The sequence below is a fragment of the Bos indicus genome, chromosome 15 (genome assembly GCF_029378745.1).
Source record: "Bos indicus isolate NIAB-ARS_2022 breed Sahiwal x Tharparkar chromosome 15, NIAB-ARS_B.indTharparkar_mat_pri_1.0, whole genome shotgun sequence".
Classification (NCBI taxonomy): Eukaryota; Metazoa; Chordata; class Mammalia; order Artiodactyla; family Bovidae; genus Bos; species Bos indicus.
The window spans coordinates 56,096,170-56,116,377 of record NC_091774.1 but is presented as its reverse complement, the minus strand read 5'-3'; the positions used below and the strand labels follow the sequence as shown (position 1 = coordinate 56,116,377).

General features: G+C 50.0%; 1 long non-coding RNA gene across 1 annotated transcript in view; it reads left to right on the top strand.

Annotated features, from left to right (window-relative positions):
* LOC109570049 (uncharacterized) overlaps window positions 1-2,975 on the top strand; it is a 6,830-nt gene extending 3,855 nt beyond the window's left edge. Inside the window, exon 4 of the long non-coding RNA XR_002182421.2 lies at window positions 2,155-2,975. This is a non-coding gene — a long non-coding RNA (uncharacterized lncRNA). The remainder of the gene's footprint in view (window positions 1-2,154) is intronic.
* Window positions 2,976-20,208: the final 17,233 nt, after the last annotated feature.

Below are 20,208 nucleotides of genomic sequence, written 5' to 3'. Positions count from 1 at the left end.
GAGCAAAGACGGACAGCAGTAAGGGTCACAGTGAGCAGTTCCCAGAGCCCATCACCTTCAGAGACCATGCTTGCCACTCTTGCCTGGGTGTCGGAGTTGTTCCAGGCCTTCTTTCATCCTCTCAGACATCAGTGAGGAAGGATTATAGATACCCCTGTTTTACAGGGGAGGAAACCGAGGCTGCAGGGGAACATGGTCAAGTCCCATAGAGAGGTGGGAGCAAATTCAGGACCAGAATCCTGGGGCTCCTGGTCCAACACCCCTTCCACTCCCTGTAATCATCACTCACTCACTCACATGCCAAGTTATTTATTTGTTGTTGTTCAGTTGCTAAGTTGTGTCTGACTGTTTGCGACCCCATGCAGCACACCCGGCCTCCCTGTCCCTCACTGTCTCCTGGAGTTGGCCCAAAATCATGTCCATTGAATCAGTCATGCTATCCAACTATCTCATCCTCTGCCACCCTTTACTCCTTTTGCCTTCAAACTTTCCCAGCATCAGGGTCTTTCCCAATGAGTTGGCTCTTCGCATCAGGTGCCAAAAGTATTGGAGTTTCAGCTTCAGCATCAGTCCTTCCAATGAATATTCAGGGTTGATTTTCTTTAGGATCGACTAGTTTGACCTCCTTGCTGTCCAAGTGTCTTCTCCAGCACCGCAATTCAAAAGCACCAATTCTTCAGAGCTCAGCCTTCCTTATGGTCCAACTCTCATATCCATACGTGACTACTGGAAAGACCATAGCTTTGGCTATATTGACCTTTGTCCGCAAACTGATATCTCTGCATTTTAATATGCTATCTAGGTTTGTCATAGCTTTCCTTCCAAGAAGCAAGCGTCTTCTAATTTCATGACTGCAGTCACCATCAGAAGTGATTTTGGAGCCCAAGAAGAGAAAATCTGTTATTGCTTCCACATTTCCCCATCTATTCGCCATGAAATGATGGAACCGGATGCCATGATCTTAGTTATTTTTTTAATGTTGAGTTCTAAGCCATCTTTTTCACTCTCCTCTTTAATCTTCATCAAGAGACTCTTTAGTTCCTCTTCACTTTCTGCCATTAGAGTGGTATCATCTGCATATCTGAGGTTGTTAATATTTCTCCCAGAAATGTTGATTCCAGCTTGTAACTCAACCAGTCTGGCATTTCACGCTACTCTGCATTGAAGTTAAATAAACAGGGTGACAATTACTTACTGAGCCTCTGCTATCGATAGTCCTAGCTCGCCTGGGACAACGCAGGTCTGCTAGAGTGCTGCTTCTCAGAGTAGGGTCACCAGACCAGCAGCATCAGCTTCACCTGAGAACATGCTAGAAACACACATTCTCAGGCCCCAATCCAGACTTACTGAACCAGAGACTCTGGGGGCAGACCCAGCCCTCCACACTTTAATGAACTCTCCAGGTGATTCTGATGTACACTGAATTTGAGAATCACTGCAGTGCATCACCTCAATCTCCACCCCTGGCTTCAAGGAAAATCTCAACACCCGTCTCCCAAGGTTGAGCTCAGTATCAGTTAACACTTGTGCTGGGTATGTGTTCTGTGCCAGGCCTTCTTCTAAGCCCTCTACAGATATTAACTAATTTCACTTCATAACACCATGTGATAGGAACTAATACTATCCTCATTTCACAGATGAGGAAATGAAGGCACCGAGAGGCAGAGTAACTTGCCTAGGGTCACACAGCTAGAATCCAAGCTCTTACCAGTTAACCAGTGGAACACCCCTGGCACAGGGTCTGGTGCCCAGAATGTGTTCCAGGCACGTCTGAGGATGTAATTACAGCAATTAGGATTACCTCACCTGAATTTGCGATGATGACCCCCGCATTCTGTGAATATGAAATCTGTTGCCCTGTGACAATGGAAGAGTGAGTCAGCTGCAAAGGCAGCCTTGGTGCCTGAAACACCAGGGCAGCCCACAGGCCCTCACCATTCATGTAGCTTTGAGACCATAATACACCATCCTGGTCTTCTGGAAACATCTCAGCTTGCTGTAGGGAAGAATCTAGACTCTGACAGAAATGAGTTGAAACTCTAGTTTTGGCCATTCAGAGGCTGTGTGACCCTGGACACACCGCCTCACTTCTCTCTGATCTTTAGATCAGTTTTCCTCATTGTAAAGCGGATGGTGACAGTCCTAATCTTGCAGGGAGCCTGTGAGGGTTGGAGAAGATGACTTCTGTGCCCAGCCCGGAGCATGCACAGAGCTGGCCATCAACAAGCAGCTTGCCGGCCTCCCTTCCCATCCATCCTGCTACCTCAGTGTAAAGATCAGAAAAACTTTGAAAGAAAAAGAAATAAATTCCCAAATGATCAAAATGCCTTTGTCCTCCAGCCTCCCTGCCCTTTTCCAGACCTCCTTAAAATAGACACCCCAGTCAGGGTTTCGGGGGTGAACCTGGCACCTGCTGCTTCCAAGTGGAGAATGAAGCACCCTGTAAAGGGAAGAGGAGGAGACCTCTCTGAGCCACCACCTGTGGCCGGTGTCCACAATCAGAGTGAGCATCTCAGCATCTGCCTTCCGTGAGGCAGTTTGTCCTGGACATCTGAAGCTCGTTAGCTGCCTACTCCCAGAGTGCTGACCCCACTCAGAGAGAATTATCCCAGACAGAGGCACAGAGGACGGAGCAAACAAAGACCAGGTGAGATGTGGCCACGGGAGATGGGAAACATAGTCTCTGGAGTGGCCTCTGGGGACCTGCGGAGACCAGAGGAGGCTGGGAAAAAGCACGAGGCTTGTCCCCAGCTCCAGCCCAGCCTTGGGCTCCCTGGCTATGCAAATGGGAGTTGCAGGGTGGGAGGGGATCTCTTGCCCCTTTTGCACCTCATTTTCCCCATGTGTGTACTGGAGGAGGGGTCAGCAAGGTGCATACTGAAGTCCTTCCAGTTCTGACATTATAGGGTCCCAGGCTGACCTAGAATTCCAGGCCTCTGAGGTTTAGAACTCAGAGCTGGTGGGTGGTAAGTGATAGTTAGTGGTTTAGTCGGTAAGTCGTGTCTGACTCTTGTGACCCCATGGGCTATAGCCTGCCAAGCTCCTCTATCAGTGGGATTTCCCAGGCAAGAATACTGGAGTGGGTTGTCATTTCCTTCATCCAGGGGACCTTCCTGACCCAGGAGTTTAACCTGGATCTCCTGCATTGCAGGCAGATTCTTTATCACTGAGCCACCAAGGAAGCTCTGATAGGTGGTGGGTGGGGCCGTAATTCAGAGATGGAAAGCCATGATCCTTCCCCAGCCTAGACATCAGAGGGGCGGTGAGATGGAAGACCAGAGAGCATTTTCAGAACTGTCAGCCAGGTGCTCTTGGGAGGAAGAGGTTATGTGAGCTGAGTCTCAGAGAGACGAGGCTCCAGCTGGACAGGTGGCAGGACCAAGGCACCCTTCCCTCTGTGGATCCACAACTCCACCCATCTGTCCAGACTGGCCACCGTTAATTTTCACTTAGCAGTTTTTATTAACTTCTTATCTTATACCAGGCAATGCCCTAAACAATATACACATATTAAAATGAGATAACCCTTTTACTGGGTGACAGGTCCCGGGTGATTGACGAGTGTGGAGTCTGGCCCTCATCTGGCTGTCCTGACATTGACTTTTCTCAAGACACCCGGGGAGGTTGGACAGCTGGCTCTAACCGTCACTCACGATCACTGCCGCCTCCCAACACTATTATGACTGATATCAGGCCACCTCTGTTTCTCCTAACAGGAGTGCTCTTGTCCCCTCCCCAGTTTCCTTCCCTCCTGGGAGGGAGCCGGGTGTCTGAGAGCCATTGCCTGGTGGGTGTGGAACCTGGGCAAGGAGGGCTGGGGCAGAGGGCAGATCACTCAGACCTTGGTAAGCCTGGTGAACCGTCTCCACTCCAAGCAGAGAGGCCCTCTGCAGAGACTTGGATGGGCATGGCCCTTAGACAATGCCTACCTTCTGGACTGTGCTGAATGGGTGCACAGCGCAAGTGGGAGTCTCTGAACCTTGGATTTTCTCTAGATACCTCACTTCTGGGTTGCTGCGTTCTTCCTTTGGACAGATGAACAGCTCTGATGTCCAGGCCAAAGAGCTGTGTCCTGAGCCAGGGAGTCTTTGGATTCATTTACTTTTCATGGGGCAACCTTATTTACCGGCATTTCCAAAACAGGCCCAGAGAGTGGTGAGGGCTTGCCCAGGTTCACCAGGCTTGCCAGTCAGGACTGAGACAACCCTGGATTTCCAGACCATGCCCAATAAGTAGTTTATTACTTTTAAATAGGAAAAATGAACTTTAGCACTGCAGAAAAATTAGAAAATTTTTCTAATAATTTATAAATGTGCCTTCAAAAATAAATGTGCCTTCAGTTTGTCTCTCGGAGAAACTTCCACCGCCCTTTCCCATCCCTTCTCTCCCCACCTCTGGGCCTCAGCCACACTCCCCCAGCCCCAGCCATAATCAATACCTCACCTCCCTTTGCCAGCAGTGGTTCCCTGAGGACTAAGCCTTGACAGCAGATCCTGATTCAGACCGGATTCTGGAAAGGCCTGGCGTCTCTTCCGGAACAGCAGAGCTTCCGCCCCAACGGAACTGCTTAAGTGCAGATAGAGTCAGAAATGCTCCCCGCCAGGAGTCCAGAGCCTGCATCCAGCCCTGCCCGGCCTGTGGATTGTCTCCGTGACCTTGGGCCCGCCCCTGCCCTCTCAGTTTCTTCCACGCCTAAAATGAAGACTTGGCCTTGACCAAGTGCTCTCCCCACAGCCCCCACAGTCTCAGTCTGTTGGCTGCCGTGGGCAAGGACATAACATTCAGAGAGGGCAGGGCTCCCCTAGTGATGGGCAAGGCCAGCACTCCCCAACCATGTGACCGGGAGCAGGGCGCCACACCACTCTGCTGCCCCATGGACAGACACAGAGCAGAGTGCTGACCCTCCGTGTCTCAGGGCAGCTGCAGATCCCATAAGGGGAAGACCTCAGAGACCTCTGGATGACAGAGCAAGGAGCTGAACTGGGCTCTTACCAGAGAGTGCCCCCTGTCTGCCCAGTGCCTGGCTCCATCCTGGCTCAGAGGGTCTGGCCCAGGCTTGTAGATGGACCCACAGGCTCACACAGCTCTGGCAAGAGGAATGTGTGGATCTGGGGCCCAGCCTACCACGTGAAGTGTCAGTAACAATGCCCAGAGGGCCTCAGGGCCCATGACATCATGGACAGCAGTTTCCCATGTTAGAACTCACAGAGCTAAGGCCACTTTAAAACATAGCACTGCCTTTTTTCCCTTTCTTTCATTTTCCATTTTGGCTAAGGCATGGAATGTGAAAACTGCTAAATTACCATAGGAAGATGTACACGCTGTGTTCATAGGCTGACTCAGCTTTCTGGGGTCCTAAAAACAGTGGGAAACCTGGGAAGTCTGGCCCCTGCTTCCTCATGCCTACTCTGAGCCTACTCTGACCACAGAGGAGGCCATGTGGTCGACTGGGGGAAGACACCCCCAGCTATGAAAGGATACTGGCTATTGTAGGAAGCAGGATACCAGTTAGAGATGTTGTCTAGGTATGTCTTCTGCCCCTCAAAAGCCCTCAGATCTATTCCAGGCACAGGCAGGTTTTGGGCATAACTCCAGATGGTCTAGTCTCATCTTACCTGTTAGCCTCAATTTAATGGGCCTTTGCTAAACAGCCTTTTCATGCCAGTCACCAGAGAACACTGGAAGCCTCCAGAGAGAGCTCAGACACGAAGCAGACAGGGTGTCAGGAGGCCTGGCCTCTGGTCCTGGCTCTGGGCACTGCCCTCTCTGAGCCTGTTTCCCTGTCTTTAAAATAAGATGGCTGGTGGTTGCCAGGGGCTGAGGAGAAGGGAAAAGGAGGCATGAATGCTATTGGGAATGGAGTTTCTTTTTAGAGTAATGAAAATATTGTGGCATTAGTAGTGATGGTTGTATAACTTTGTGAATATACTAAAATCTGAATGGTACACTAAAAAAAAAAAAACCCTACAACAAAAAAAACCCTAAAAAAAAAAGATTGGTTGGACAAGAACCTCTTAAAGAAGAGACACTAGCATTTTTTGTGCCTGTGGTACCCACGGGCCTGGACTTAGCATTTGCATATTATCTCATGATTTTCTGTGATCCTATCACTCTAGTCATATTTATGTTGTCATGACTCATCAGAAAGTCCAACTTGAGTCCCTTGTTCAGGCCCTAAACTAGGATAGAGACTGGGGAAGAGATAAGTGAAAGTCTCTTAGTCATGTCCACCACAGATGGACTAGATTAAAAAGGGGGCAGATTTCCCCCCATGGGGGCTCAGAGCCTGGGGAAGAAGTCAGAAGTGCACATGGTGCCCCAGAAGGATTAGCTCCTTCCTTTCCTAGTATAGGGAAGAACCCCAAAATACAAGACAGACACACAACTCTGGCCATCTGGGGGCCCTGGGAGGTGATTTCCTCACTTATGCACTGGCTTCAGTTATGCTTTTGGCTGGGTGTTCAGGATACAACCGTGGGCAAGTCAGACCCAGCCCCGCCCTTAGGAAGGGAAACAGACTTTGAAACAATCAAACGCGTTAATTATGGATTTCTTTGATTATTGTGACTGTGATTGGAGCCATGAAGGAAAAGCCCAGAAGGTACTGAATGGCTCACCCAGGGCACTGGCATGGCTTGGGCTGGGTTCTAGGGGCGAGCAGGGGCGACGGAGGGGTGTGGAGCCCGGAAGAGCACGGGACAGGGTGCTCCAGACAAGCTGAGGCCCGCTCCAGAGTGTCTGCAGAGGAAGACCCGAGGAGGGGGCGTAGAGAGCCTGGGGAGGGGGCAGCTGCGGCAGGAAGGGGCCAGGCCCGACCATGTGGGGCCTTCGCGGTCAGAGGCCACACTTATCTGTCTGTGCTCACTTCAGAATGTCCCAGTTTGAACAATAAACTGGGAAGCCACCCTATTAACAGGTCACATGAGGAGTTTTTCCTAAGAAATAACCAGTGTTCCAGGAAGGCCTGGTCATTGCTTCTACCTCCCGGGCCTGCTGCTCTGCACGTCGGGAGCAAGGGCCTGCCAGCCCCTGTGGCCACGGTGGTTATTTGAGCTGGACGGTGTGTGAAGGGCCCTGCTTGGCAGCCCCTGGCCATCCGGCCCTGCTGCAGACCCTGCTGCCCCCATGCCAGCCTCCCCCTTTTCAGGATCTTGAGGTGAGAGCTTTGCCACCAGGTCTCAGGCCAAGCAGGGTTCTTGGATCCAGGTTCCATGAGCTGGTTTCCGCCCATTCCCGCCCTCGGCGGCTCCCCGCGGACCCACTCCAGGCTCAGTTGTGGCCTCACGCTCTTTCCACTCTTGGTTTTTATTTTTGCCTCTCTTTATTTTCCTCTCAGTGTGACTCTCTCTTCTGCTGGGCCTCTCTCTATTTTGCCTTCCTTCTCTTTTCCTTTCTCTTCTCCTGGCCCTTCAAGAAAAGCCTGTGCTTCAGAACAAGCAGAATAGGCCATGAGGTCCAGTTCTGTCGCCCGCTGGCTGTGTGATCTTGGGAAAAGGCATCATTTTCTGAGCCAGTTTTGGGTTCCATGAAGTGGACACGCTCCTCCTGATCCCTGCTTCTCTGGGTGGCTGTGATCTGAGATGAAGTCCACAGTCCGTCCTGGACGTAGTCACTGCTCAGCAAATGGTAGTTGCCTCTTACTTTCCTTTTGCAAGTTCTCCTTCCTGACCTTCTGCATACTTTGTTCACTTAACCACAAATCTAGGGAACCAAAGTGCATCCACTGGACCCCAATCACCTTGCACTCCCAGTACAGCCCCACCAAACCCAGACTGGAATGGAGCCGAGAGCCTCAAGAGCTGGGCAGCCTGCTCACTGCTACCCCTGTGGCTGGGAGGCATGGCTGGGTGTCAAGGCTGGGCCTCTCGCCATGGGGCTCCCTAGCGGGGTGTGGGAGGGGTCTTCTGAGCTATGCTATAATCCAGGCACCAGACTTTGGGTTTTCACCAACTGAAAGAGGCAGGGACTGCCCTGGTAGCCCAGTAGTTAATAATCTGCCATGCAATGCAAAGGACACCGGTTTGATTGCTGGCAGGGGAAGATCTCACGTGCTGCGACTGTGTGCCTCACCTACTGAGCCCACACTCTAGAGCAACTACTGAAGCCTGTCTGCCTAGAGCCTGGACTCTGCAACAAGACCCTGGTCACTGCAACTAGAGAAAGCAAAGCCCACGTGCAGCAATGAAGACCCAGTACAACCTAAAATAAAGTATAAAAAAAGAGAGAGGCCATCTTTCAATGTGTTACCCCTGCCCCCACCAAGACCTACAGACTTCTCACCATACCCCACATCACACCCTGCCCTTTTCAGCTTCCACACCATTGCTTATGCCCCTGACCCCACCTGCAACACTCTTCCATGCCCTGCCTCTTATGTAGGGACTTACACCAGCTTTGGGGCAGAAACATGACAGAGAAGGAAACCAAGGCTCAGGAGCATCCAGATGTTGGTATTTTTTACAAGAATAGTACAGTGTAATACATTGTGTGTGCGTGCCAAGTTGCTTCAGTTGTGTCCGACTCTTTGCAACCCAGTGGACAGTAGCACGCCAGGATCCTCTGACCATGGGCTTCTCCAGGCAAGAATACTGGAGTGTGTTGCCATGCCTTCCTCCAGGGGATATTCCTGACCCAGGGATGGAACCTGAGTCTCTGACATCTCTCCTGCATCGGCAGGCAGGTTCTTTACCACTAGGGCTGCCTCCAGGTAGCCCTAGTGGTAAAGAACCCACTTGCCAATGCAGGAGACTTAAGAGACACAGGTTCAATCCCTGAGTCAAGAAGATCCCCTGGAGGAGGGCCTGGCAACCCACTCTAAGACTCTTACCTAGAGAATCCCCAAGGACAGAGGAGCCTGGTGGGTGGGCTACAGTCCATAGGGTCGCAAAGAGCTGGACATGACTAAAGCGACTTCACACACACACACACACACACACACCTAGGAAGCCCATAGTACATTGTATTATTTATTTCAAGACAAAATAGCTTGCCTGGGGTTCCAGTGGATCTGGAAGTAACCCAGGTCTGCAAGAGTCCACATTTCCCACTTGTTCTCCCTCTGCCACACTACCTGTCACATACTTGTGACTATGTGGAGGCTATTGTAACCTAATTCCTAGATGTCACTTTAAAGGTAACTGTGTAAATAAACCCATACATTTATGGTCATTTGAGTTTTTGACAAGGGAGCCAAGACAACTGAACGGAGAAAGAATAGTCTTTTTAATAAGTAATGCTGGGACAACTGGATATCCACACACAAAAGCATGAAGTTGTACCTTCACCTGATAGTATTTAAAGATTAACTCAAAATGGATCAAGGATATAAATGAGAGAGTTAAAACCAGAAAACTCTTAGAAGAACACACAAATGTAAATCTCTGTGACCTTGGATAAGACAGTGATTTCTTAGCTATAACACTAAAAGCACCAGCAACCAAAGGGAAAAAAATGAGGAACTGTATTTCATAAAAATGACAAACTTTGTACTTTAAATGACACTATCAAGAAAATGAAAAGACAACCCACATAACAAGAGCAAATATTTACAAATACTATATTTGTTAAGGATGTAGAATCCAGTATATATTAAAAACTCCTACAACTCATCAACAACAACAAAAAGATAACCCAACTTTTTTAAAGGGGCAAAAGATGTGAATAAACATTTCTCCAAAGCAGGTACACAAATGGCCAGTATGGCCAGTAAGCACATTAAGAGATGCTCAATATCACGGATACATGCATATGTATGGTTGAATCCCTTTGCTGTTCACCTGAAATTATCACAACACTGTTAATCAGCGCTGCCCCAGTAAAAAATAAAAAAAAAATTTTTTTTTAAAGATACTCAATATCATTAGTCATTGGGGCAAGTCAAGTCACAATGAGATACTACTTCACACCCACTAGGATAGCCAAAAATAAAAGCGATAGAAAATGGGTGCTGGCAAGGATGTGGAGAAGTTGGAACCTTCACACGTTTCTGCTGGAAGAAATGTAAAATGGTGCAGCCACTGTGGAAAACAGTTTGGCAGTTCCACAAAAGTCGTATAGAGTTACCATACGATCCAGCAATCCTTCGCCTACACACAGAAACACACACACACAAATTGAGCATATATTTCATACAAATCTTGTACATGAATATGCAGAGCAGCATTATTTATAATAGTCAAAAGTGGAACCAACCCATAATGGATGAATGGATAAGCAGAATGGAGCATATGCATACAGTGGAATCAGATCAGATCACATCAGTCGCTCAGTCGTGTCCAACTCTTTGTGACCGACATGAATCGCAGCACACCAGGCCTCCCTGTCCATCACCAACTCCCGGAGTTCACTCAAACTCACGTCCATCGAGTCAGTGATGCCATCCAGCCATCTCATCCTCTGTCGTCCCCTTCTCCTCCTGCCCCCAATCCCTCCCAGCATCAGAGTCTTTTCCAATGAGTCAACTCTTCCCATGAGGTGGCCAAAGTACTGGAGTTTCAGCTTTAGCATCATTCCTTCCAAAGAAATCCCAGGGCTGATCTCCTTCAGAATGGACTGGTTGGATCTCCTTGCAGTCCAAGGGACTCTCAAGAGTCTTCTCCAACACAACAGTTCAAAAGCATCAATTCTTCAGTGCTCAGCCCTCTTCACAGTCCAACTCTCACATCCATACATGACCACTGGAAAAACCATAGACTTGACTAGATGAACCTTTGTTGGCAAAGTAATGTCTCTGCTTTTGAATATGCTATCTAGGTTGGTCATAACTTTCCTTCTAAGGAGTAAGTGTCTTTTAATTTCATGGCTGCAGTCACCATCTGCAGTGATTTTGGAGCCCAGAAAAATTAAGTCTGACACTGTTTCCACTGTTTCCCCATCTATTTCCCATGAAGTGATGGGACCGGATGCCATGATCTTCGTTTTCTGAATGTTGAACTTTAAGCCAACTTTTTCACTCTCCACTTTCACTTTCATCAAGAGGCTTTTGAGTTCCTCTTCACTTTCTGCCATAAGGGTGGTGTCATCTGCATATCTGAGGTTATTGATATTTCTCCCGGCAATCTTGATTCCAGCTTGTGTTTCTTCCAGTCCAGTGTTTCTCATGATGTACTCTGCATATAAGTTAAATAAACAGGGTGACAATATACAGCCTTGATGAACTCCTTTTCCTATTTGGAACCAGTCTGTTGTTCCATGTCCAGTTCTAACTGTTGCTTCCTGACCTGCGTACAAATTTCTCAAGAGGCAGATCAGGTGGTCTGGTATTCCCATCTCTTTCAGAATTTTCCACAGTTTATTGTGATCCACACAGTCAAAGGCTTTGGCATAGTCAATAAAGCAGAAATAGATGTTTTTCTGGAACTCTCTTGCTTTTTCCATGATCCAGTGGATGTTGGCAATTTAATCTCTGGTTCCTCTGCCTTTTCTAAAACCAGCTTGAACATCAGGAAGTTCACGGTTCACATATTGCTGAAGCCTGGCTTGGAGAATTTTGAGCATTACTTTACTAGCGTGTGAGGTGAGTGCAATTGTGCGGTAGTTTGAGCACTCTTTGGCATTGCCTTTCTTTGGGATTGGAATGAAAACTGACCTTTTCCAGTCCTGTGGCCACTGCTGAGTTTTCCAAATTTGCTGGCATATTGAGTGTAGCACTTTCACAGCATCATCTTTCAGGATTTGGAATAGCTCAACTGGAATTCCATCACCTCCACTAGCTTTGTTTGTAGTGATGCTTTCTAAGGTCCACTTGACTTCACACTCCAGGATGTCTGGCTCTAGGTCAGTGATCACACCATCGTGATTATCTGGGTCGTGAAGATCTTTTTTGTACAGTTCTTCTGTGTATTCTTGCCATCTCTTCTTAATATCTTCTGCTTCTGTTAGGTCCATACCATTTCTGTCCTTTATCGAGCCCATCTTTACATGAAATGTTCCTTTGATATCTCGAATACTATCCTGTTATAAGAAGAAATGAAGTACTGATACATGCTACAACATGGGTGAATTAGAAAATGAACTTGAAATGTCCAAAAATCCATAGGAAATTAGCAGCTGCCGACTTCCCTGGTGGCTCAGATGGTAAAGCATCTGCCTACAATGCAGGAGGCCTGGGTTCAATCCCTGGGTTGGGAAGATCTTCTGGAGAAGGAAATGGCAACCTACTCCAGTATTCTTGCCTGGAAAATCCCATGGATGGAGGAGCCTGGTAGGTTACAGCCCCTGGGGTCGCAAAGAGTCGGACACGACTGAGTGACTTATGACTTAGGGGCTGAGGTCATAGGTAGAATGAGGACTAATAGGTATGGGATTTCTTTTTGGGGTGATGGAAATGCTCTGAAGTTAGAAAGTGGCAATGGTTGCACAAATTTGTGACTATACTAAAACCCACTGAACTGGATGGCATCATCAACTCAATGGACATGAGTCTGAGCAAACTCTGGGAGATGGTGAAGGTCAGGGAAGGCTGGCATGCTGCAGATCATGGGGTCACAGAGTCAGACGCGACTTAGTAACTGAACAACAACGTACACTTTAAAAGAGTGAATGTATGTTATGTGAATTATACCTCAATTTTTTTCTTAAAAAAAAAGTAGTTGTGTAGATCTGTAGGGGATCTTGCAGAACATTGAACCCAGCATCCACTCCTTGGCCCTGTGTTAAAGATGGGAAACTTATAGCCCAGAGAGGAAAAGGATCACACTGCAAATCTGAGACAGAACAGAGATAGAACCCAGAACTATATCCATCCCAAGTTCCCCTGCCCAGATTGTTAGTTCCTGCAGGACAAGAGACTTTCTTCATCCTGTACCTCCTCTAATAGCAGCGTACGACTCTGGGGCACAGCGCAGAGGTGACAGTCAGGATGGCTCCAGATGCAAGCCTCTAGATAGAAAGCCGAATCCAATGAGCCAAAGGCACATGGATTCACTGGCCCACACAACTGGGAGGGACAAGGGTGTGCTGGGGACTCGGATGACCTCCCCACCCCCTGCCTGTTTCTTCTCTGCCTCCCTCCTTCTCCTTATCTTGCTCTCATGGCAGGGAATAGGGCTGCTGGCTTCTGGAAACTCTGAGGATCACACCTTTAGAACTTGCATTCCAGAGGCAAGCAAACTTCTCCCAGAACCTGTGACGCTAGCTGGGGGTAACAGCTCTATGTGGTCCAGTTGGGTCATATCAGGTGGATCGGAAAATGATAATCTTCAAAAGGTCAGGCCATCTAGTAGAGTACTGAACTCTGTGACCAGCAGTCCCAGAACCCCAGATATTTGGGGATGGATGGGGAGGGGTGCTTTTATCATCAGAAGTGGGAGGGAGGCTGGGCAGGCAAAAACTCAGCCTCCCTCTCCCCCAGGGGCCACTGTGGGATAATCTAAGAACTGAGGTAGAAGGCAGTCATGGATTTTAGATGCAGAGTGGTGTGGGGTGTAAGTCTCAGCTTGTCACTTTCCGGCTGCATCCAGGTAGACAAGCAACACTCCTCCCACCGCCCACCCCCAGCCTCTGTTTTCTGAACTACAAAGGGAGAACAGTAATCCCCAGCCCAGAGAATCATAAATATTTGAGATAAGAATCATAGAGTGATTGCCCAGAGCCTGGCACACAGTGGGGGCTAAGGCCAGTTATTACATTGTTCTTGATGATTTGGGTGGCTTTATCTTTGGCTTCTGGTCAGATGCTGAGGATTCTGAGAAAATGCTTCAGACAATGGGGGCTTCCCAAGGTCCAGATCCCTGACCCAGAGTTGAGGAGGTGGTGTGAGAGGGACCACTCCTCCTTGGGTAAGGACTGCCCATGTGGGGCATGACTTGGGGTCAGCCTAGAGCTGCCCCAACCTGCTGGTGACCTTGGCCTGTTGACCTGCCCTTTCTCAGCTCAGTGTCCCCTGGTTCAGATAGCATAGCCCTGGGTGACTGCTCAGGGTTCTTCCTCACCTAGGGCTACTATGAACTCAATGAGTGTCCCCTCCTGGAGTGGTCTACATCCCCTTTTTATAAAGGGATCAAGCAGCCTTTGCTGTAAAGTTGAGGTCTGCTCTGTGCAAAGCCCAGTGCAGGGCACAGGGACTCACAGGTGACTTTGATCCACTGTGTTCAAGATGCCTGCAGCCTGCTGGATGAATGGACATGGTCACTGACTCCCTGTGTCACCTTGGGCAAGTCACCGCTCTGCTCCAGTGCTCCCTTTTGCCCCATCTACAGATGGGGAGATGTTAACTGTGAGGACGACAGCCTGTGGCCAGGCTCACAGCCCCATCTGGTCCCAAAGAGGTGGCTGGGTAGCCCATCCCCCATGCTTTAGCTTCAACTCTAGTGACATCATCCCCAACCCTCTCCGTTTCCCAGGCAACTGGGGTGCTGGCCGAGGCTCCCCAGGGGCCCAGACCGTCTGGATTTCCTTACACATAACTGTACCTCGTCCACATTTTCACAATTAAATTGTCAGTTTGGGTTAAGTGTTGTCTGCTGATGGCTGTCAACCTCTCTCTGGCTCCCCTCACTCTTCACCCAGAGCAGGTAAGTGAGAACGTCTTGCCCAGCTGGTCCCTCTGTGCTGTGGAAAGAGGCTAGGATGCAATGAGAGGCAGGAGGTCTGGGTTCCAGTCCAGCTCTGCCAGACATTTGCTATGTGATCTTGGGCAAGTCATTTCCCCTCTCTACCTAGGTTTCCCCACCTTAAAAATAGGTTTAATCATCTCTGCCCAGCCTTCTTTCCTCCCATCCCAAAGCAGTTACAAGTCTCACAGGGCCCATAACTATGGCAGAGCTTAAAAAACTGTAAAGCCCAGCTCTTGAAAGGGACGTCTCTGAATCCCTGCTAGATAAATGGGTAAGGTTAGTCTCTGCTCTGGTCTGCCCTGCATCCCTCTGGCTGCAGATCTGGCTCAGGTCTCCTCCTCTGGTCTTCATCAGTCTGTTCCTAGACCAAAAAGGCAGAAAAGGTGCTCTTTCCAACAAAGCCTGGTGGCCCCGAAGGTGCAAGAGTAGAGGTGCTGGGCTGGAGGGTGAAGGGCCCTGCGTCTCATGACGAGTGTGCCGCACTAAGTGGCCAGGCTTTCCCTCCCCACGATGGGCCTAAGTCACTTCTCACCCCAACATTCCCCTCTCGGCTCCCAGGAACTCTCTTTCCTCTCCCCTCCCTTCCAGATCCACCCCCAGATCAGCTCCAGACCTCCTCCAGGCCCTGCCTTGGCAAAGCCCAGTCTTTTTAGTTCAATGCTCGGGGCCCTCCCTGGCATGGGCCTTGTCTTCCCCCAAGTCATTCTCCCTCCTGTACCCCTTGATGCCAGTAGCAAAGAGCCCCCCGCTTACCCTTCCCTGAAACCAGACTTCTCCCTCTTGGTCTCTGCTTAAGCTGTTCCTGCTGCTGGGAAGGGACTCCCTCACCCCCTGGCCACCTGACAATTCCTCCCCCACCTGCACATTATTTATATAGACATGAATGCTAAGTACAAATGAGCTCTCCATCTGGAACTGCTTATGTACCTGGCAGAAAGGAACTAACCTTTATCAAGGACCGATTACGTACAGAACATTTTACATATATCATCTCTTTAAGCCCCACAGCAACCCTAGGTGGTAAATTTCACTATTCCGACTTTCCAGATGAGAAAACCGAGGCTCAGAGACAGGAAGTTATCTTTTCCAAGGCCAGAGGTGGGGGTTGGTATCAAAACCCCTAAAACCCACACTTGTTTCAGGCTTTGGTGGAAACATTTCCCTCAAGATTACAGGGTTCTATGTACATGAAAATACTTACTATTAAGGGAGATGGTGCTGCTTTGCAAATTCCAGGGACCACTATGAAGTACCCAAGGCTGTCACATAGAAGAGGGGACCCGTGAAGAGAGCCAGGGCCACGGGAGGAGTCATGGATCTCTGCCCTAGATGAAGGAGGACCTTCTCCCAGGCAGAGTCATCTCATCACAGAAGAGACTGCCCTGGAGGAAGTGAGCTCCCTACCCCGGGATTATGCCAGCAGAGGCTGGGTGAGGAATTCACCCATTCCTGCAGCAATTTTGGAAGAACCACTGTTCACTGACCCTGATGGAGCACCCGGGATGCAGCATGGCCGAGACGGAGCCAATGGCTGCACGATGCTGCTCCCGGAGCAGTGGAGACATTCACAGGGGCTCTAGTAGCCAGAACTTCAGGGGTCTAAGAACTTCAGAGTGAGTGGCCCAACTCTGAGATTCTGATATCACCTGAGACAAATACATAATTTCCATCTTTTCACTATATAAGCCTGGCTGCTTCAGCTATCTCTTGCTACATAACAAACTATGTGAAAATTCAGTAGCCAAAAAGAATGATTGATTGATTCTCCTGATTCTGCAGGCTGACAGGGCACATCTGCCCAGCTCACTGTGGGCTCATTGGTGAGGCTGCCCTTGGTGGGTGGGTCAGCCAGGCCTGAGTTCTGCTGGGCCGGCTGGGCCGTCTCCACGTGGTGTCAGGGCCTCTCCCTGAATTTAGAGCCCAGTCTGGGCTTCTGGGGGAGGCTGGGCTGGGCTCCACGGGGCTGAGAGCAGAAGCTGCAGGGACCCTGAAGCCTGAGCTCCAGAGCACGCATCGCGTCACTTTCGTCACATGCCACACTGACTCAAGGAGACCAGCAAGTCACGAGGCCAGCCCCGATCAAGGGTGGGGACATAGCCTTCACCTCTGCATGGAGTCATATTTCAAAGGGGACCATGTGTCCTGGGATGAGAAGAATTGGTGCCACTCAAAACCTCCCTTGCTGGCACCTCCAGGAAGAGTTCAGACCAGAGACAGTGCATGGCTTACGGGCTGGGTGTTGCGAGACCAGATTCCTCCTGTCTCCTGCACCAGTGACCTAGTGATGTGAGACATCACATCTCTCAGCCTTGGTTCCTCCCTGTGTGCAATGCCACAGGGTGAGACCCATGTGGCGGAAACACTGACTGGTATTCATACCAGAGATGGGGAAACCCAACTGGAGAAGGCACTGCCAACCCTGGTGCCTGCTGCTTCCCACTCCTCTCATTCTGGGGGCAGCACTGTGGCTTGGCTGGAGTTGAAAAGAAGTTGAAAGAGGCCAGAAACCCAAACGTTGCCTCCTGAGCAGCCAGGACCCCAATTAAGCAATGGAGAGTTGAAAGTGGCTTTTCAGAAGTAATGCCCTCAGTAGATGTGACCGGTAGAGGGGTGTTACCTACACCGAGGATAGAAACCTCCTGCCTCACCCCAACCAGCCCCAAGCCTGCTCCCTGAGCCTTATAAAAGAACAGCCCCTCCCTCTAGGTGACTGAGAAGGAGGAGAATGTCCCCCTTTCTGGCACTGGGCAGAGGCTCAGTGGGGCACAGGCCTGGGATTGCAGACCTGGCATAAATGATATAAATGATCAGACGGACCTGGGGCTCAGTCTGCTCAGCTGCAGAGCACTGCCTGCCTCACCCACAGGCACAGTACTGCCCAGCACACAGTAGGTGCGCGATGTTATCTCCCAGGAACCTCAGGAAGGAGTGATTTAATGCTTTCCCATTTTGCAGATGATGAAACCGAGGATCACAGAAGTTGAGTGACTTATCCAGGGTCACACCTTGGGTGAGCGTAGGAGCAGAATCAGGCCAGGTGTCTGATGATATGTCTGCTGCTATTTGATCCCCCTCCCCCTTGCCTGGAGGATCTGGCCTCACAGGGTTTTCGGACCCCTGGAGCAGGGGACCTCTGGGCTAGGCTACTCTGCTCAGCCCCACTGTTCACCTGCCTTCCCAGGTAGGCCATTCTGAAAAACACTCTGTTGCTGAAAACAGCACCCTTTGGTATCATTGTTTCTACCATGCTCACAGTTTATCCTAAAACAATCATGTAAGGAGAACCAAGATGTGGGTTCTAGAGTTGAAAAAGCCCTTGGAATCTATCTAGTTCAACCTCCTCACTTACAGATGAGGTGATGGGATCAGAGAGAGCAAAATAATTATCTGCTGTCACACAGCCGAGCACTGATGGGGCTAAGGACTATAACCAGGTCACCCTGCCCATATCCAGGGCTCCTGGAAGTAGCCAACTTGCCCCTACCCATCTCCACCAAGGCCTCGGACCCAAGGGAGGGAAGGTGAGGTGGGTGGAGGGGTCAGCAGAGGTCAGCATGGGAAATGGAACTGTGTCCCTTCCTGGGTGCCCCACTGGGTGCAGTGTATGCAGGGGTGGGAGGTGGAAAGGTGTAAAACCCAGAACAATGGCAGGCAAGGGCTGAGAAGCCTACTGACAGGAAGCCCCCAGCACATCTGGGCGATCAGATACCCAGAGTCACCAAGGGTAACTGAGGAGAAGGAAACTATATTAACATCCACAGCATAGTAGCCAAGAGCATGCCTACCCTGCCCAGCTCAGCACCTCCTCCCCCTCTGAAGGGAGCTAGCAGCCCAGGCCACCAGCACAGGCCTGACCCACACTGATCCTTGAGGAGGCTCCTGACAGAAGGAGATAGGAGGAAAAAGGACGGGGGGAGTTCAGTTGATTTTAAAGATGAAAAACATTCTTCTCCCAAATATCTCAGAGAGCCCCAGAATGTCTGAGGTGGTAAAGTGCACCGGCTTTGTGCAAATGGGGAGACTGGGGTACAGGAAGGAGCAGCCTCTTGTCCAAGTCTCCTTGACCCTCAAGCCAAGGTTTTGTCACGCCTTCCTCAGGCTCCCCCCTACACCCCCCCTTACCGCCCTGTCCAGGGCAGAGGTCCCAGTCCTAGCTGATGTCTGGTTTGTGAGTCACAATACAGGGCTGGGTAGCTGGAGGGCCCTACAGGGCTCAAGGCTGGGCTTCAGGAGACCTGGGACCTTCTCCTGGCCTCCGTCAACTCCTCTCCAGAGAACACAAAGTCACAATCCTCCTCCCATCGGTTTCAGTGGGGGCCACTAGCTATGGTGCACTCTGAGCCCTAGAGATCTGGGTTCAAATATTAGCTCCAACACTTGCCAGATCCTCCATATTGAGCCTCAGCTTCTGCATCTATGAGAGGGGTACTAATCCTCACCTTGGAGAATACAGAAGATCTGATGGGACTGTATTCTTCCCATTTTATAGATGAAGAAACTAAGGTTCAGGGAGTTTAAGCAACTCGCTCAAGATTACACAGCTAAACATAAAATTGGGCACGATCAACACTGGAACCCAAGTCTGCTGCTGCTGCTGCTAAGTTGCTTCAGTCGTGTCCGACTCTGTGCGACCCCACAGACGGCAGCCCACCAGGCTCCCCCGTCCCTGGGATTCTCCAGGCAAGAACACTGGAGTGGGTTGCCATTTCCTTCTCCAATGCTTGAAAATGAAAAGTGAAAGTGAAGTTGCTCAAGTCGTGTCCGACCCTCAGCGACCCCATGGACTGCAGCCTACCAGGCTCCTCCGTCCATAGGATTTTCCAGGCAGGAGTACTGGAGTGGGGTGCCATTGCCTTCTCCGGAACCCAAGTCTATGTGACTTCAAATTGCTTTCTGTATCTACTCTAGCTGGGAGACAGAAGATTTCTAGCTGAAAGACTGCTTGTGCAAATATTAGGAGGCAGCTGAAATGAGCAAAGGGCTAGACCCAGAGGACGATGCATCCCAATTGAACGGAAGTCGCCTGGAATGGCTCTGACTGTGGTGGCCAGAGTGCCTTGGAATGGGAGAGCTCAGGACACACTTCTGACCTCCTGCTAGAAGCCTCTAAGGTGGAGCAGTAGTGTCTGCCACACCCTCTTCCTACACACCCCACCTAAAACCCCACTACCTTCCCATGGCATTTGTAATGGGATTGACCCCAATGCTCTGGAAAAAGAGATGGGGGTGTCCCAGCACGTGTTCACAAGGACATTCCTGTGCCTGTAAGCAGGAGTATATGTATACTGGTGTTGCCCACTTGGCAGCTGTGTGTGTCCTCACTGTGTGCATGGAAACGTGTGTGCTTGTGCATAAACTGGATGCGGACAGTCTGCATATTCAGCCTCATCTTGAAGATGGGTATGGCCATTTAACTTATATGTGCTTCTGAGTGTGTGGGGGCATGTGGTTTGTCCAACTATCTCCTGAGTGTGTTTGTGACCATTTGGAGGTTAAGTCTAGCCCTGTGTGCAAGAGAGACTGCCTGCTTACATGCAGGGATACTTGCATGGCTGAGAACATGCAGGGGGTTCTGTGGGCTCAGATGAATGTGTTGTATATGCAAGGACCTGTAGCCAGGTTAGGACAGCCTACCGGAGCCACTTCACAGGTG